Source organism: Manis javanica, chromosome 1, assembly GCF_040802235.1.
Source record: "Manis javanica isolate MJ-LG chromosome 1, MJ_LKY, whole genome shotgun sequence".
Taxonomy (NCBI): domain Eukaryota; kingdom Metazoa; phylum Chordata; class Mammalia; order Pholidota; family Manidae; genus Manis; species Manis javanica.
The window spans coordinates 218,120,403-218,138,711 of NC_133156.1; positions in this window are offsets into that span (position 1 = coordinate 218,120,403).

Sequence of the window (18,309 nt, forward strand, 5' to 3'; positions counted from 1 at the left end):
GCATTTGCAAAGGATGGGATCATGGAAAAACTTGGTGTGGTGAAGACAGAGTAAAGGGCTTCACTAACTATTACAGGGCTCCAGAGGGTGGAAGGGCATGATGGAGGCCAGGTGAAACAAGCTTTGCCAAAACAGGAATAGGATAAGGAACCAATAATAATGTTATTACTGATAATTGTTGACATTAACTAAGTGCAGAGGCCTGGGCTACGTTCTCAGCAAGCACTGTTTTGTTTAACCTTCCCAGCAGCATATTGAGGCAGATCATATTTTCAGTGTCACACCAAGGAGAATGAGGGTGAGAGCTGTTGTCAAGGTGTAGGCAAGAAGGGGGGGGGCGTGCACTGTAGAGAATTTAAATACAATAATCAAAACAAGTCCAAGTAAATCTGCTTTATGTTAGCATCATTCTAAACAGGGTCAGTGACAAAACACGCCTTCCTGCCGAGTCGGATGGCTCCTGTATGCTCCCTTCAGCAGATGAGGAAACAGTGGGATGCTGGGCCAGGTGGGACCACCAATGCTGGTAGCAGTTTGGGGGAGGGACAGGAGGAGCAAAAGAAGCTGGAGGCTGAGAGACCCGCTAGGCAACTGCTCAAAAAAATGTAAGAGACAGTGGTAATCAGAATGGCAAAAGGTTGTACTCCAGAGATTCTCTTATGGCATAGAACTGACAGATCTTGGTAACCAATAAAAGAGAGGAAACGGAGGTAAGGCAGAGACTAGGATGATTCTGAATCTACCGTAGCAGACAGTAGGTTGGCAGAAGTGGTGGTAGGATGGTAGGAAACACTGGTCGACCAATCAGGGTCATCAGGAAGAGAGCAGATTTGGTACATAAAGAGGATGTGTTCAGTCTGAAGCATGTGACGGTCAAAGCGCCTGCAGGAGCATCAAGTGGAGGAGTGAGGGGGCACTTGCAGGGATTTGGGTGGGATTTCAGAGGTGGATGCTGGCTAAAATCTCCTTAATTACAGCTCATATCTCCCGACTCCTTCCTCGATGCTCAGAGCTGACTTCGCGTTTCTGAGCTCTCTGAATCCTCAGTTGAGAAACCACTCAGCTTAATACCCCACCTTTGGTGTTTCAGTGTTTCTGTTATCTGGGGCCTAGGAGCACAAAAGGCAACATTCAGAATAACAACTCCCTGTGGGGAGGGAATGGAGTAATCAGAACAGATGCCTGCCTTCCTAGTGGAGCAGGGCCTACAGGCCCATGCTGTGCTGGGTGTAGAGTTACAGAAGGTGGTGAAAAGGTATTACAATGCATAAAACTAACAAAAGAGCATCCAAAATATATAATTAACCTGTATATCTATAAGAAAAAGACAAACTTTCCAATGGGAAAAAAAACTGGCAAAAGACACAGAAATTCCTTTTACAAAAGAGGCCACATGAGTGTCTTATTGATATAAGAAAAGATGTTAAATCTCATGACTAGACTTGGGGAGGTCTTGGTCTGTCTGGAGGATAAGCCAAGATGACCAGTGCTGGGAGAAATCAGGGGGCTCCATTCTGGAAATATTTCAGTATTTTAGTAACCAATACAGTCATGGTATTGTGTACCACTGGATGTTAGCCCTGAATATATTGAGTGCCTGTTGACACAATTAACTAGCTCTCAGTTCTGAAGAGCTGGAAATCTAAAGAAAAAGGAACCAAGGAATAATGCAGCATCTGTATATACTAGCAATAGTTATAGAAGGGAATTTAAAAACAGACTCCAAAAAAACAAAAAACCCAGGGATAAATCTAACAAATGATGTGCAAGATCTTTATATATGTAAAGTGATTAAAACTTCATGGAGTGACATTAGAGAAGTTCTAAGTAAAAAGGAGAGTCATACCATATTCAGTTACAGAGACAGTCCATATTGCAAAGATGTGAATTCTTTACAACATAGTTGCTAGAGTCAATAATTGATTGTTTAAATTAAAATCCAAATAAGGTTTTCCATGGAAATTAATAAGGTAATTCTCAAATTTATATAGAATAATAGTCCAAGAATATCTAAGCTATTTCCAAGAGGAAAGAAGAGAAGGAGAAAAGGAGAAGAAGGAGGAGAAAAAGAAGATAACAGCAATAGTGACAACTAAGGGAAAGGAATGTGCCCTAGTGGACGTCATTATGAAGGTGCAGTGTTAGGATAGTGTGGTTTTGGCACAGAGAAAGACCAATAGGACAGTGACATAGTAAAATAGCTAAAAAAAGTGGAAACCTGAAGTCATAATAGAGATCACATATATATTACTACAAGGTCAAGAGGAATTCTTTCAACAACACAGCAAAAGTACAGACTGCAAATGAGAAGATTAATAAATTTGCCAATGGTTAACTTAAGCACTATTGTTCAACTAAAGACATAAAAGAGAGTGAAAAGATTTTTATAGAAAACCTCATTAGTAAGTAGAGAGAAATGGCAGACCACAATTAGGTAACACTTGATATCCACCAAAATGGCCAAAAATAAAAAACAGTTGGATGACACCGAGTGGTAGTGAGAATGTGGGACAATGGGAAACTTCACACATTGCTGGTGGATATGTCAACTGACACGAACACAGGAAACAATTTGACATTACCTAGCAAAGCTGTGTGTGTGTCCTCCACCCTACAGTTCCAGTCCTAGGTGCCATCTAGACAAACTCTTGCACGTGTACATGGGGAGATAGATACAGATATATAGCATTCAGTAAACAGTAAACCATAATAAGGGGGAAATAAAACTCCCCCTTGATGAATGAAAACTGCACACAAGGAAAGGAAAGTCTGGAATAAAAAGAAGGAGATTAGGAAATTATGCTCAGGAAGCTTATAAACAGAAAGGAGATGAATCCAACTGGATTCAGGAGTTGCTTTGTGCATTCATATCACAGCTGCCACATCTACTTAATTGCTAGGACATGTGTCTGTCATATACAGCAGCTCTAGTGGCAGAAAGGTAGTTTTACCTCTAGGTGTACCAGGAGCAGAGCTAAACAGAGAAGTCCAACATCACAAAAGTCCAACATCACTCCAACCTGGAAGCCCACACCGTGGAGGCGGTGGTGTATGTCTTGGTTTTATTAAAATGCCTGCTGATAAACCCCACAACTCAGTTTTGTCTCTAAGAATGTCATTTCCCAAAGGCAAGGCATTTGTAACAAGATGTGAGCTATACTTAGGAAACCTCCCCATTCCCACCTTCATCCTCAATCTCTGCTTTCTCACCACTTGCATTTCTAGAGGGTGGGCATTGCCCTTGTAGCATCTTATCCCATAACAAAGTGAAGATACGGATGTTTCCCAGAGAGGGCCACTCAAGCACGGAGAGGTTGAAAGCTTTGCCTGCATGGGTGTCCTCTATGAACTGTCTGTCATTCTACTACTTCCCCTTAATCCATGAAAGGTGTGAGGCAGTTTACCAAAATCTCTTGAATTCTAAAAAATACTCTAACCTCTGAGGCAATGGATAGGAGGGGATGGCCAGGTGGGTGATGTGGTGACAGTGTCAGTGGGAGATGTACTCACCCAGTGCTTCTAGAGGTTAGGGGCATGTGTGGCTGAGAGCTTCCTGATCAAAGCAAAAGCAAAAGCAAAAACAAAAACAAATTATTGGTTCTGAGCCCAAGTACATCAATCTGCCCCTGCACACAGTACCTTGATTGTGCCATCCCGCTAAACAACCTCCCTTGTCAGAAAGGTGACAAAGCAGTGAAACACCAAAAGTATAAGAATCAGAGAGGAAGGACCCTGGAGCCAGCACAAATCCTAAGCATCTTTCCTGGGTGGTAAACCTTGTCTGAGTCCCACTAAGGGAGCTGGAGGAAGCTCCTTGAGGGGGAAGGCTAAATCCTAAATCCTAGCTCAGGGCTGGGGCGGCCCCCAAACTTGGCTCATTACTGAAGTGGTTCTTGATGAACAGAGAGACTAGAAATTAAAGTGCCAGCAGTTGGCCACTGATTATAAAACAATAAGGCCATGACCATCACAAAATGTGTAAGAGCAGAGGGAACCCCATAAAAACAAGATAGGAATGGGCATTATTTAAAAATACAATAGTAGAAGTTGCACCCTGCTCGTGTCTTTAAAAGTCTGCTACTCAGAAGTTACCTTTTGCTTTTTCTCTATTTTCACATTTGTTGGGAGAATGAAAGTTCCTATGGCCAGGATCCTCACCTGACCCTAAACTACTTGATGATGTAATTGGCCTGCTGCTAGGCTAACACTTCTGCACCCATTGGCAAAAAGCTATTATTGACTGAGTCACTATATAAAGAGCCCCACCAGTGCTCTGGATGGAGGTGGAGATGGAGGTGGATAACAGACCTGCAGATTGCTGGATGCAGAGGTGATTCTAGTGCTCAGCCTATTGCTGTGAGAATAAAACCAGGTATAAATCCTTTTACACCAAGAATATTCCATTGTCATTTCTTGGTCTCACAGGAACCATAGTGAACTTGCCTGGGGCTGAAACCCTTTGTAATTTTGTTTATAGGATATAAAATTTTACTTGCTGAAGTTTAAACTTGTTTCATAGCAAAAGCTATTGCTTTTATTCTTTATGATTTCTTCTGTTAGTACAGTAAACTTAGAAAGAGTTCCCCTGCTTGGAAATTTGAAAATTTCTTTTCTTGAAATTGTTCTGTAGTTTGAAATTTTTATATATAACTTTTAAATTCATCATCATCATCTTTTTTTTGTATACAGTTGTAAGGTAGTGATGTAGTCAGAATCATCTCCAGATTCCTTACCAGTTCTCTGTTGAATGATCTTCCATTCTCTTTTATTTGTCAAGTCTTGTTAAATTATTATAATTATTGGAGAATATAAGCTCTATTTCAGAATTATCAGTTCTGTCTCAGTGAGCAATTGCCTATTTTTAGTTACATGCCATTAAAATTACTGTAATCTTATGATACATTTTAATGTCTGCTGTGAATATCCACCCTCTCTTACTTATATATTTTAAACATTTCTTAGATATTCTCACTTTCTTTTTCTTGTTGTATTCCTCCTCCTCTCTCTTTCTTTCTCAATCTATTGTTTCTTCTAATAGAAAAGTAATTTTGCTTGTCTTTTTCCTGTGCATATATAGGCACTTATCATCTCTTCTTTTTCCTCCATCAACATCATATCATGAGTATTTCACATATCCTAGAAAATGACTCAGTGAGTAAATTGGAATGAATGCTAATAGTCAACTTTATGGAAATTCTATAATTTAATTAAGCATACTCAATGATGGGCATATAAATCATTTGCAGAATTATTGGCAGTAATAACAAAAGCTTGGTTTCAGGGTTATTTGTTCTATTTCAGTGATCATCAACAAAAAAGGTGAATATCTGTATGTAAATCTTCATCCATGGTTTTACTTACTTAGTATGTCTTTTATAAATGGAATTATTGGGAACATTAATGCTTTTGATACTTATCACCAAATTGCTTTCCAGAAGAGGTACATCAACTTATATCCCCATTACAATGATATCAGAGTTTTTAAGGGGCAGGATTACCTTTAGGACTGTATTTTATTAATTTAAAATATTCACCAAATTGGAAAGTAGAAAAATTATGTCTCTCATTTTTAAAAATTTGTGTGTGTATGTATATATATATATATATATGTATATAATTACAAAAAGTTTGAAATTTTTCATTTCTTTATTAATCACGTTTCTTCTATGACTGTCTATTTTTGTTTATCCTTCATTTTTCTAAAAAACATTTCATCTTTTTCTCATTGTTTTGAAAAGAGCTCCTTATTTTTACAGCAAGGACATTAATCATTTGTATGTTAATTCATCCAGATTAATTTTAAAGTAATTTTGTCAATGACTTCTCCTTGTCTTTTCCTTCCTCCTGAAACCAGGATCACTGGGATTTAAAAAAAATCAGAATCTCAATAAAACCATTAACTAATTTTAGTGTTAGTATCTTCTTAATATTTAATCTTTCCATCCAAGATGGTATGATTTCCCATGTATTCAAATATCTTTTACATCTTATGAATTTTTTATAGTTCCCCTCAAATAAGTCAAAAACATTTCCTTTAAAGATCATTGCTGTTTTATATTTTTATTATTATGAATGAGATATTTCTATTATGGTAGCTTCTAACTTCTTATTGTTATATGTAGGAATGCCATTACTTTCAAACTTTTTTATGTATAACTATTTACTTAGCATTAACAGGGTGATTTTTAGTTCATTCTCAGGTTTTCTAGTTATATGAGGATCGTCAACTAGTGTTTCTCCTTTTTATTAACACTATTTTGGTTCATAATTATATTTCATATTTTGGTCAGACTTTTCAGAACACAATGTTGAAAATACAAGAGGAACATTCTTCTTTTGTTCCTGATTTCAAAGCTATTCTGATGCCTTTCTGGATTCTTCTTTCTTTCACCCCCTTGGCTTGGGAGCTGTGATCTCTTTCAACACTTATTTTTTCCTTCTAGTCAGATAAAAGATATCCTATCAAAACAATGCATGTACTATGTAGAATCCTCTCAAGTTTAGCAGATTATATATTTGTGTATATATTGAATCCCACATACTTAATTACATATATATGTTATATACTCTGAGTGGTGTTTTTTAGGAGCCTGGGTAGATGGTGATGCCATAAATAGAAATTGAGACCACAGGAGGAGCCATAGCTTTGGGAGTTATCTACTGATAGCCACCAGGATACTGAAGCACTGTCCCAGTATGTTCACAAAGGGTTTTTCTTTTACAGCTTGGGACAGAATTCACATGTAGAGACAAGAAATCTAATTGACAACAAATTCAATGTGAGTTAACATTGAGATGCAGTTGCCAAAAATAATGATAAGGTTCTAGCTGTATGAAGACAAACATAAGAAATGATGACTATCAGTGTTGACCGAGGACCTGAAACATGGCAGGCATTGTGCTAGGTATTCCCAAATAGATTACTCATTTCATTTTCACAACCACAGTTCAAACTCATTAATTCTCCCAGGGAAAGAAACTGAAGCTTAGTTACTAAGATGAGGCAGAGCAAGGGACATCGCACAGTTTTTATGATGTGTAGGCTCTTAACTGATTGACACACCCCAGATGAGGCCTTTGTGGTCCATTTAACAATGAGGGAAACAGCCACTACCTGTGTTGTGAATAAGGAACTGAAATTTTAAAAGTCATATTTGAAGGGCTGTCACATGGGAGGGAAAAAAAACTATGGATATAGGGTGAGTCAAAAACCATCAATCTCCTATCATGCTGTTACCCACCTGCAAATTTTAATTACCTGTGCATGCAGATAACCTTAAACATTCATATCTCCAGCCTCGGAGCTCCCTGGATAACCCATAGGCAATGCACACTCAGTCCCAGGGGTTAAGAGATTCCAAAGACCTCTCAGTAAAACCTCTAAATTCAATCATTATGGAATAATCATAGTTATTCATTTAATAAAATGTGTTGAGTGCTTAGCATGTACCAGCTACTGGACTAAACGTTTTGTGTTTATTACCAAATGGATAGTTGAACTCCTCCGCTAATCTTACAAAGTGCATGTGATTCTATTTTGTGGATGGCAAAAATGAGGCCCTCAGAGATAAGTTACTAACTCAAGGCTATCCAGCTTCTAAGAGGTAGAGTTGGGCTCAAACTCCAGGTTTATCTGGCTCCAAGGTAAGTTTTTTCTAGGATACAACGTCCACGATTCCAGAAAGGGCAGATCAAAGTAAAACACACCACGCATTGGGGAGGCCCAGATGTGAAGGCCCTCTAGGTGACCAATATTTTCAGAGCCGCTGCCTCATTCTCAAAAGCCTAGACTCAAAAGTTATGAGATTATGCTTCTCAGTTAAAGGCATGTTTGCCCTTTTATGCTTTGAAAGGCACACATAAACCCTCCATGGTACTGTAGGAGGAAATCCTGTTTCGACAGAAATCCCCGCCATGTGCCTGTTGAAAACTTCAGCTCATTACAACTCCGTTAAAAACATGTTGTTTTCTGGATATCCAGATACCTCTTATTTTAAGGAACTGCAAAGTTGCCAATGGCTAAATTGTTTACAGACCCTGAAGCCCACGTGCTAGACACATCCCTTGAGATGGCCAGGCCTGACAGAACTCTCAGGAATTGGAGCTGCTCTCCCAGCACCTCTGTTGGAGTCATCACGCTGGTGGGCTGCTGCTGACCTCAGGATGCTTTCCATCTCCTTGTGGGATCTTCTGTGTGTTAGGTACTGTATCTTACTGGATTTTGTACCCCTGGGATTAAAATGCTTTATTTACCATCAAGACTTTTTTCCTAACAGAAATCTTGCCCCTGTCTCTTGGAAGGAAATACAGAAGAAACTCCAGTATTCTGTGTTGTCTCTAGCAGCCAGTTTTCCCTGTCATGAGCGTCATAATGGCAAACAAACTTCCTGCCAAGAAAGATAGACTAGGTCACAAGTCAAAAGGAAAATAAATAAACCAAAACAGACAGGTAAATAGAGGTGAATTGCAAGATACTTGGGGGGAAATGATGTCAGGAACAAAGGATCAGGAAGAAGAATGGTTAGGAAACACATTCTGTAGTTGTGTATTAGTCTGGACAAGTTTAATAATGCCAAGAACACAAGAACAGAGGCAGCAAACAAGAGATGTACACTATGAGACTTTGAAAGGAAAAAGTCTAGACAACATTTTGGTCAGGGAACCAGATTAGGAGCTAAAAAAGAAATGAAAAAAACTGATCATACCATAGACCTTTTTTGTTTTCTCTCTTTGCAACAGGTTTTGTTTGAAGTAATAGTCAAGAACTTCATAATTGTGTGATTGTGGGTATACCAGGAAGGCCCATCATGCCAAAAGGATCTCCTCAGAGGCTGATTGTTCATAGATGAGGTTCTATGCTTCTAGATCTGCATTTCATAATTGAATTGCTGGCCCTGGACTTAGTATTAGATCAGAGAGGGTGGAGTAGAGAAGACAGTGACCAGAATGGAGGGCAATGGAGGGAGGGATCTTCTGCTTCCATTTAACTTCCATTTACCCAAAATTTAGTGACCAACTCTGCTCCAAGACTGGGGAAATATCTAGAGCCCAAATTAGATATCTTGTAAGTCCTTGAAGTCTTTTTCAATAACTTTGCTTGTTTGACTTTCTATGACCGGGCATGGAAATGCATTGTCTTGCATCTTAATGCACTAAGGGCTGCCTGACTAGGACCCCATTTCCTCTGAGACCCATGTCAGCCTTACCTCTGCCACCTTTGTAGGAATCCAGCTGCACTCTGTGGCCAGGTCACCATGGCTATTTTGGACCCTCTCCGATGCTCCCTGCCTGCCTGGAGCCTGACCTTCCTGTATTTCTGTATCTCTTCACACTCCTGTCCCAGATCACCACACACTGTGTCCCTGATATGCGTGGCTCCTTGTGCACCCCAAACCCTTCTCAGATATAGTGCTCCTTGTCAATTTTTAGATTATGGCTTAGAAATAAATGTCCTTGAAATTCTAATGAGTTAATAACTTAAAGACACTGTCCTTTTGAAAAAAAATTGCTTGTCTTTTTATTTCCAAGCTTCACAGGGAATTTCTTAAAGAATACTTTCTTATGACATCCTGAAAATATTTTGCATGTGAAGGAATTAATAACTTCAGTCTTAGCATTTACTTTGGAGATGACTTTTACTTTATGAACTTGGAGAAGACTTTTAATTTATGAACTAGCTCACAAAGCCTGTTTTTATTATGTTGGTTTTTGGATAAATTTCTAATGCTTGAAGGTTATATATGGAACCATCAATTTTTCCTTTCATTTTTCTGAACTTGATGTTGTCCTTTCTCCCACTCAGAAATCAAAGCCCTTCTCTTCACCTTGTTAGGTCCTAGTTTTGGAAACATACAAGCAATCAAACAAAAATCAAGCAGGCAATGGTACAACCTGTCAATTGACTTTATGACGTTTTGGTGCCACCAGAACTACCAGGCCTTTAAATTCCTTCTCTGGGACTGCCAGAAGTAACCTTTGCCAAAGCAGTCATATCTCATTATTTTTTTATTTTACCCTTATATCTTCAACAAAAGGAATCAGTGCAAGGAGTGTTTAGAGCTTATCCACAAGTATTTCAGTGTCTTTCCCATTCACTATTGTGTTGGACACCTAACAGTTTTACTTGTTTTTAACTAAGTTACATACATGAATGAACATATGTGAGCAGTTATTATTAACTATACTTGGCACCTTCACTTATTCCTCATCTGGACTTTTTTTACTTATTATTTCACTTCTTGAAATTCCAACAGTTGGGGATTCACTTGGGTAAGGTGTTTTCTATTTTCAACAAATGCAAACACCCACAATAAAGTTAAGGATTTGAGAACTCTTCACACATTGATGAGAACTAGTTCAATCAGACTGCTTTCCAACACCCTGGAGGAATGAGAATTTGGGTTGGGGAAAAAGGAAGGTGATCTTTGGGGAGTGCACTTAGGTCTGTGGGAAGAGCAAGCCTGTGCAGGTGTAGAGAGGAGAGTGCCAGGAAGTGGGGCACTCACCCTCCAAATGGGTAAGAAGGTGACAGGGACAAACTTGCCTTTCTTTCAATGTTTGCTCAAGGCAGGTCCAAACAGAGTCATAGGATGTGGTAACAGAAAGCTGACAGATGATGGAGTACAACCTGAATCTATATTTCTTGACTCTTGCACCAGTGCCCCTTCTCCAATATTCTGCTGCACAGCACAGGCAAGGAAACATCTCTTCCCTCCATTGGATTTTCTTCTAGGACCCAGAACTCCAGTAAGTGCGCAGGTCCCGCTGCGCAGGAGCTCCGTAGGCCACTGAAGCCCTCAGGGAACCTCACCACTCCTTACCACTTCTTGTTTCCACAGGAGAATGAATTATTGGTCATAAACCATTAATTTTGCCAAACCACTGTTGGCGCACAGCCCACTCCTGGGTCCTGGACTGCCTGTGTGTGTGAAGGTAAGACTCATCTCCATTTGGACCTGACTTCATGACCTTCCTCTACAGAATGCAGATCTGTCCTGAGTGAGAAACAGAAGCCTGGGGAGAGGACATAAAACCTTTGAAATACCAAAAGGCTCAGGGCTGGTGTGAGAGGCCAGTGAGCCTCCCTGGCCATTGTTCCCTTCACCCAGGACATAATTCTCAGGTGTTGTCAAAGGAGGAAATAACCACTGAGCATCACCCCCTGCATCTGGAAGGCCCTGCTAATCCTCCACACAATTTTGGTTTAAGCCCAGTGATGACCATCATCTAACCCAGTCCCACAAAGGGTGAGCCCAGCCCTGTGTGTGCGGTGGAGCGGTGGACCCAAGAAGGAGAGGCAGCCCCAGACACAGGCCCTGAACCAGTGACCAATGTGAGGGGAGGTGAGTACCAGGATGAGGAGATGAAAAAGAGAAAGTCACCTCTGAAGATAGCTCAGGGGTCAAAATAACAACCATCTTCTGCAGGATGTTAACAGAGCCCTGTGGTTTTTATACAGCATTTTCACATTCATGATGTGATGTGAACCTCATCATGCTCAAGTTAGAGGCAAATTATTATTCTGATTTTTCAGAAGAGAACGTTGCTTCATTAAACAGGGTTTTATTCCCAGTCTTTTGATTCCCAAATCCATGACTGCTGTTACCTGCACACCTTCAGACTAAATAACGTGAGGAGGGGTGGCTGTTTAAATGTGAGGCGGGGGCAAGGATTCAAAAGGCTCTGAACTCAGGAGGCAAGCTTTGGATTCGACTTAGTGACAGGGAGATGTGGTTTCTGGATGAATATGATGGAAAGTTAGTGGACTGTGGTGCACCTGGGACTTTGTCCCATCTCTGCTCCTTATCAGCAGCAATGATCTTTGTCAAGTTCCTGCTCTGGGTCTCAGTTTCCTTTCTGTAAAATAGGGATAATAGTACTACTTCATGAAGTTGTGAAGATCCAATGAGATTCTGTATGCAATGCACTAAGCAGTGTACCTGGCATGCCATAGGTGCTCAAAAAATGTTGGCTATTGTCTTCATCTGCTCCAGCTGCCATAACAAAACACCATAGCCCAGGTGGCTTATGCACCAGAAATTCATTTTCTCACTGTTCTGGAGGCTGACGGTCCCAGATCAAGGTCTGGCGGGGCCAGGTTCTGGTGAGGGTACTCCTCCTGGAATGTAGACAGCCACATAACAATTAATCAGGTGAGTGAGATGAGAGTCACACAACAGACCAAGTTGTGAGAGGCTGGAGTCAGGGCAAAGGCCACTGCAGAGATGCAGGTAGGAACGGAGAGGAGAGAGGAGTTCTGCAGGTCAGGATGCGTACGGAGCACCTCCTGGTGCCAGACATTGCTCTACGTCCTGGGCATCCACGGTGTGTAAGTGCGGAGTCAGGCAAGCTAGAATGACTGAATGGTTGTGATAAAAATCTGAGCGGTGGAGTGGGAGCCTAGGAGAGGGGTCCTGGCAGAGCCGGGAAATCCTCACAAAAGAGCAGCCATGGGAGTGCCAGGAAATGCTTTGAAGGAAGGATAGCGAGTGCAAAATAAAAGGAAACAATCAATAGGGGCCAACCTAGCTATGAGTGGCCAAGACCTGAAGACACAAATGAGGGCTCAGGAAGTAGGTTTGGGTGGGGAGAGGGCGATCTCTCCATAGCACAAAGGAGTCACAACGGGCAGGAATCATCCCTAAGAGCTGCCTCAGACTCTTAAAACGACAAAATAATAATTGCATTACTTCTTGCAGTCAAATAATGTTTTAATACATGTCTCTGAACACCCTCCCTAATCCGGAAGGAGAAGATGACTAATTCTCTTGTTAGGGCATTCCTGGAATGAGTTCTGTGTGGGGGGAGGTCAAAGAAAATAACTGGATCTGTACAATGCCACCTCAAAGCCCTGGGTGCGCCCCTCCCTTCCAGAGAAACGTGAGACCCAGCCAAGGCTCTGGGAGAGGGGAACTCAGGCTCTCAGCCAAGCACCTGTGTGTAGAAAATACCGTCTATAAGGCTGGTCTAGGTCAGCGGGCTTGGGACTGCGTTGGGGCTAGAGTCCGTCCATTTGATAAAGAAGCAAGATCTTCTGTACAGGTAAGTTTCTTTAGCTTCAAGGGTGGGTCCAGTTTAGCCCAGAGCCCCTCGGGGTCCCTGCAGGGGATCTGGGTTCAGAGGGTGAGAGAAAGGTGATTGCCTCTCCTCATTTGAACTTTGCAGGTCAGAGTGAATATGGAGAGGGCCCTGGAGACCTAAATTTTGTTCTCAGCTTTGCCATGGCTAATGAACATGGCTTTGAGGAATAGACTTCAGCCTTTTGGCCCCAGTCTCCTCTTTAAAATAAGGGGGTCTTTGAGCCTGGGTGATCTCTGAGGTCCTTACAGCTCTGATTTCTATCAATGGTCATTTCTCCAAGTTACTGATGCTGCTAGGTGCTGTCATTTCTTGGGGCTCAGACCAGGGGGCCTCTGAGCCTCTTCGACTGTGGAAGAGGTCTGGAGGTGGCTGTTTCGTGCCTGGGGCCTTGTGGGACCCTGATACTCCAGGAGGCAGACTGTTTTCTGGGTGCTAATAGGCAATGAAGCTGGTCTGACTTCTGTGAAATCAGGCATGAAGAAGACACTAATGCTGATGCTTACATTCTGGGAGAATGAAATAGTCTCTGAAGGAAACCAGAATATGCTTCCTTGACATAAAAATTATTTACAGCTGAAGGCAATTTTTTGCCTAAAGGCAGGAATTAAACTCTTTCATTGGAGACAGATTCTCATCAGCCCAGAGAAGGTGCTAGAAGACTCTGAGGACCAATCTTGTTAAACTCACCCTTATATTCCTAGTTAAGGCAGATAAGGACTACTTATTTCCAGAGGGACTAGCCCTAGCCCAGACCTTTGTCTTATCAATTATTCAAAAATGTATTGCTTCTTTGTCAAAACAGTATGAAAGCTTCCTGCTCTGGCCATTTTTTCAGATGATTCTCTTACAAAGACTCCCACCTCTGTGTAAAAAGTCATTATAATTTGTGTGCTTTTCTCCTGTTAATCTGTCTTTATCAGTTTAATTTTCAGACCCAGCCATGAGCCAAAGGGGTGTGCCAAGCTCAGTCCTGTAGGGCCTCACAGGCTGAGAGCCCACTGGAGCTGCTCAGTCTCCCATGTACACAGCAGTGCTGGAAAGGGTGATCGGCAAGTTCCCTTTAGCCCAATACTTGGTTTTACGTAATGGGTGGTCTCAGGATCTGGCCTCCACACAGGCCAAGTGCGTGTCCCCAAGCCCAGGGAATGCTGTATCCACCACATGGCAACTCAAAGTGCACACTCACACTCAGGGGGTGTCTAGGGGTGTCTGCATTTCTACAGAGATCTATGGCTGTGCAGTGTCCCACGGAAACAGGTGGAGATGGGCAGCTGGGAGGGGGTACAGAGTTCTACCAGCCAAGTGTTTGCATCTCCAAATAGGCATGCAGTCAGCCCACAGGACTGCCTGCATCACCAGGCAGGGGGCTTCCTGCCTCTCCTTCCCCAGTCTACTCCAAGGTTCAGGCTCCCTTTGCAGGCTGACCTTGATTTTACCTTGTTCTCCAGGGCCCTTTGCCCAGGGTCTCACAATACCTCCCTGGAAAGGAGCCCTAAAGCCAGATTGGATGAGAAAGGGGTGCTGTTAAGAAGGCCCCCGAAAGCAAGCCTCAACCAACATCAGTGCTCAGGGATGTGATCAGGACAGAGGAGCAACCACATGCTTGACAGTTCACAAAAGGTTTTCACATCCTGTATCTAATTTCAGCTTTCCACCAGGCGGGACGGTCAGGCTGTATCATTATTTACATTTTACCAGTGAAAAAAAGTCCATCCATTCAGTCAGTCAGCAAACATTTATCAAGCATCTGTTTATTCAAGATGCAATGCCAGGCTCAGTGAATCCAGAAAAAGTTACATACCATGCTTGTCTTCAGTAGCTCATGGTTGAGCCACGTTCTTCATTGTTTCCTAAAGGCAGACGGCTGCTCTCATAGATGAAGATGAGTGCTTGTGGACTTCTGTGAAAAATAACATCTAAATGTAGGTGTAACAGAGTAGTAAAAACTTTCTAGATCCTTTCAAATGATTAATTCTGCTGTTGGGAAGGAAAAATTTCCCTTTGCTTTTCAAGGTTCTTTTAGCTGGTCTGCAAATTAAATTAACATGAGACATATTAACAGGAGAAAATTAAATTTAATTACATACATATGAGGGCTCCATGAGAGTCTGAGGCCCAAAGGCTGTCTGGCAGTTGAGACGTATACACCATCCAGAGCCAAGAAGATGAGGGTAGGGGTCTGGCACTTCAAAGGGAGGGAAGGTAATTCACAGGAAGATGAAAAAGAGTAAATGCTTGGTAAATGTTTGCTGGACCATACAGAAACATACAGAGAGGAATTTTAAGAAACAGACTTTACTAGGTTCCTCCCTGTCTACCAAACCTAGTGTATATTATACTGTAGTTATCTATGGTGATAGTGCCCTCCCTGTAACAGGTCCTCTATCTAAATTCTTTTAGGCAGTTAGGGGGAAGGCAGAAAAGAAAACTTCTGGGGTCTTCTTAAAAATAATTAGCCTAAAATAATCCACATGCTAAAGAGACATATTTTGGGGTGGTGCACTTTGCTCTCCTACATTGCAAAAGGATTTCCTCTTTTAGGAATAGTTCATGATCTCCTTATAGAGATGTGGGTTTTCCTATTCATAATCAGTACCCACAAAACCACTTGAAAACTGCCCAAGAATGTCTGATGTCACCACATGTAAAAAATGAATTAGAGATGAGACTAGCAGAGAGAACTGGCAAGACATATCTTCAAGTCTTTTTGAGACATGAATTCACTGTAAATATTAAGAATCTGAAAAAAAATTCAATGTATCAATTAGAGATAAAATTCTGTTGCATTCAAATAAATTCTTAATGATGGACTCAGTTAACCACATTTTATTCTGTGAATTCCTGCATGGAGGTTACACCTGTGCCTAGCACCATGCAGCAACACGTGTCTGATTTAGTAATTAAAGGAAACTTAGGCCTGCAGAGGGCCAGCCAGTAAATATTTTAAGCTTGTTGGCTGTATAATTTCTGTTGCAACTATTTAACTCTGCTGTTGTATGTTGCAAAAGCTGCCATAGACAGCACATAACAAGTAAATGTGTCTGTGTTTCAATAGAACTTTATTCACAAAAAATAGTAGTGGGCCAGGTTTGCCAACTCTTGCTTTAGACTAAAGTTTTCTCAAGCCATGTCACATTATCTCTTTTGAGTCCTGAGAGTACACACAGTATGTGTCATCTTCATTTTACCAGCAAGGAAATGACATCCGAGAGGATAAAGGGTCTGCCCACAGTCACAGGGTAAAAGGGGGCAAACCTAGCCACCTCCTGGGTTTTCTAATTCCAAATCTATTGCTCACGACCACTCCACTGCCTATATGTAACACAAAAGAAGTACAGTCCCTGCCCAAGATAAACCAGGCAGGGCTGACAGTCCTGTTCTTTTGTTCCAACTGCCAAGAGCATGGAATTAATCATTTTCAATCTGATGCGTTTTATCATGCAGACAGAGCCTTTGTATGAGGAGCCTAGGCTTCTTTTCCCCTTTTACCTCAGACAACTTAGTGGGTTGTGGCAAGATGCCAAAGTTCTCTGGAAATCAATCATCCCCTAGGAGGATTCTGCAAGTCTGTAGCACCTGTGAGCAAGGATGCACTTCTTTTTTCTCTTGGTTCCTTTCCAGACCTCTGCCTGTACCCTGGTAGGTGGCTCAGGGGCCAGAGGTATATGTCCAGCCTGGGCATGGGGTCTTGCATATAGTAGTGCTCAGTAAACATCTGAATGAACTGCACATCCGGGCAGGGACTCAAGGTACAGGACAGACTTGGGTGTCTTACCAGGTGATGCTCCGCAATGCTTATCAGCCAGTTAGCACCCAAAGGCCTCCTCTGGACCCTGAGCACCAGGGATATCCCCCATCCCTTGCACCTAACAGCTCTAGAGAAGACAAGCTTAGCCAATATGGAAAAAGTGGAGAGTGAGGTTCTGATTTTCTGTTTGCTGAGTACAAATGAATGCGGACGTGAGGATCATGGCAGAGGAGCCTAGCACCCTCTAGAGGCACAGGTCGCATGCCTTCAGGCTGCTCACTCTGAAGCCTTGCACCCTGGGTAGCTTTTTCCTATTGGTGTGCCTAGTCTTATTTCGTGGCCTGCTGATCACTTACAATAGTTAAAGTGAATTTCTAAACATAACTAAGACCCATCTGGCCCTTTTCAGAGAGCTGTGGCAATCTGGGAATGAGCCATTTCATCCACAGCTTGTAACTCACATATAGAAGATGTGCAAGAACTGCCAACTGCCCGCTAAGAACAGCGCTCCACACACCAATTGCTCATCTTTAAATAACTATTCCTAAGGCACCTTAAGGAGTGTCTGGATCCAGATGTGGTGTACTTGTTCAACGAAGTCATCACCATCCAGACTCCTAGTATGTAGCTTTTTCTTAATGGTCCCAACATAGCTGCTCCATCTCCAGGCGTCACATCTGCTTTCCAGACAGAGGAAAGGGGGAAAGTCAAAAGCAGTTCCAACCTTTTTTTGACAGAACCTGTAATTTTTACTGGGAAAGTCACAGCTAGTAGACTTTTACCTTCACCTTAGTGGCTGGCTATACATTGTGTGGCCAACTTGTCCTGTAAGAAGCACCAGGAAATCAAGTTTTGCAACTAGGTGATCAAAACTGGGATTCTATTAATAAGAAAAAGGGGTGAATGGGTAGTTACAGGTGACTGTTAGTATTTTCCACAATATATGTGTGATTTTTTTTTAACATTACTAAAAATGTCGTCAAGGAAGGAGTTAGTTTTGAAGAGAGTGTAGGAAGAAAGCTAGAGATACGGGGAGACAGAGGAAGACATGAGCTGGAGGAAGGGCATGTGGGAGCATGGAGGTGGCAGCAGGCAGGCCCTGCAGGGTGACAGAAGGGGAAGCTACTGCTCCCTCCTGGTCTGGCACATGGACCCTCGAGCCCAGTGAACTGAGCTTCAGCTTCCTGCTTCTCCCTCCCTGCCTCCCCACTAAGCAGAAATGGCTTTGTGACATTGATGCAGCCAGGGGCCCAGGACCTAGCCCTGAGGCTAGAGAGAGCCCTCCTTTCACTCAGGCCTTCACTGTGGGGGCCTTAGGCGCTGGAGTGGATGCTCAGGGCCCCCCACTCCTGGGCTAAGAACCAATCAGGTGTTACAACCTTCTTCTCACGTTCTTCCCATTTTCCTCCTCTCTGTGGGGTGGCAAAGCATAAACAGAGTAAACCAGTGTCAGCCCTCCATTTCAGGAGCAACAGACGCCA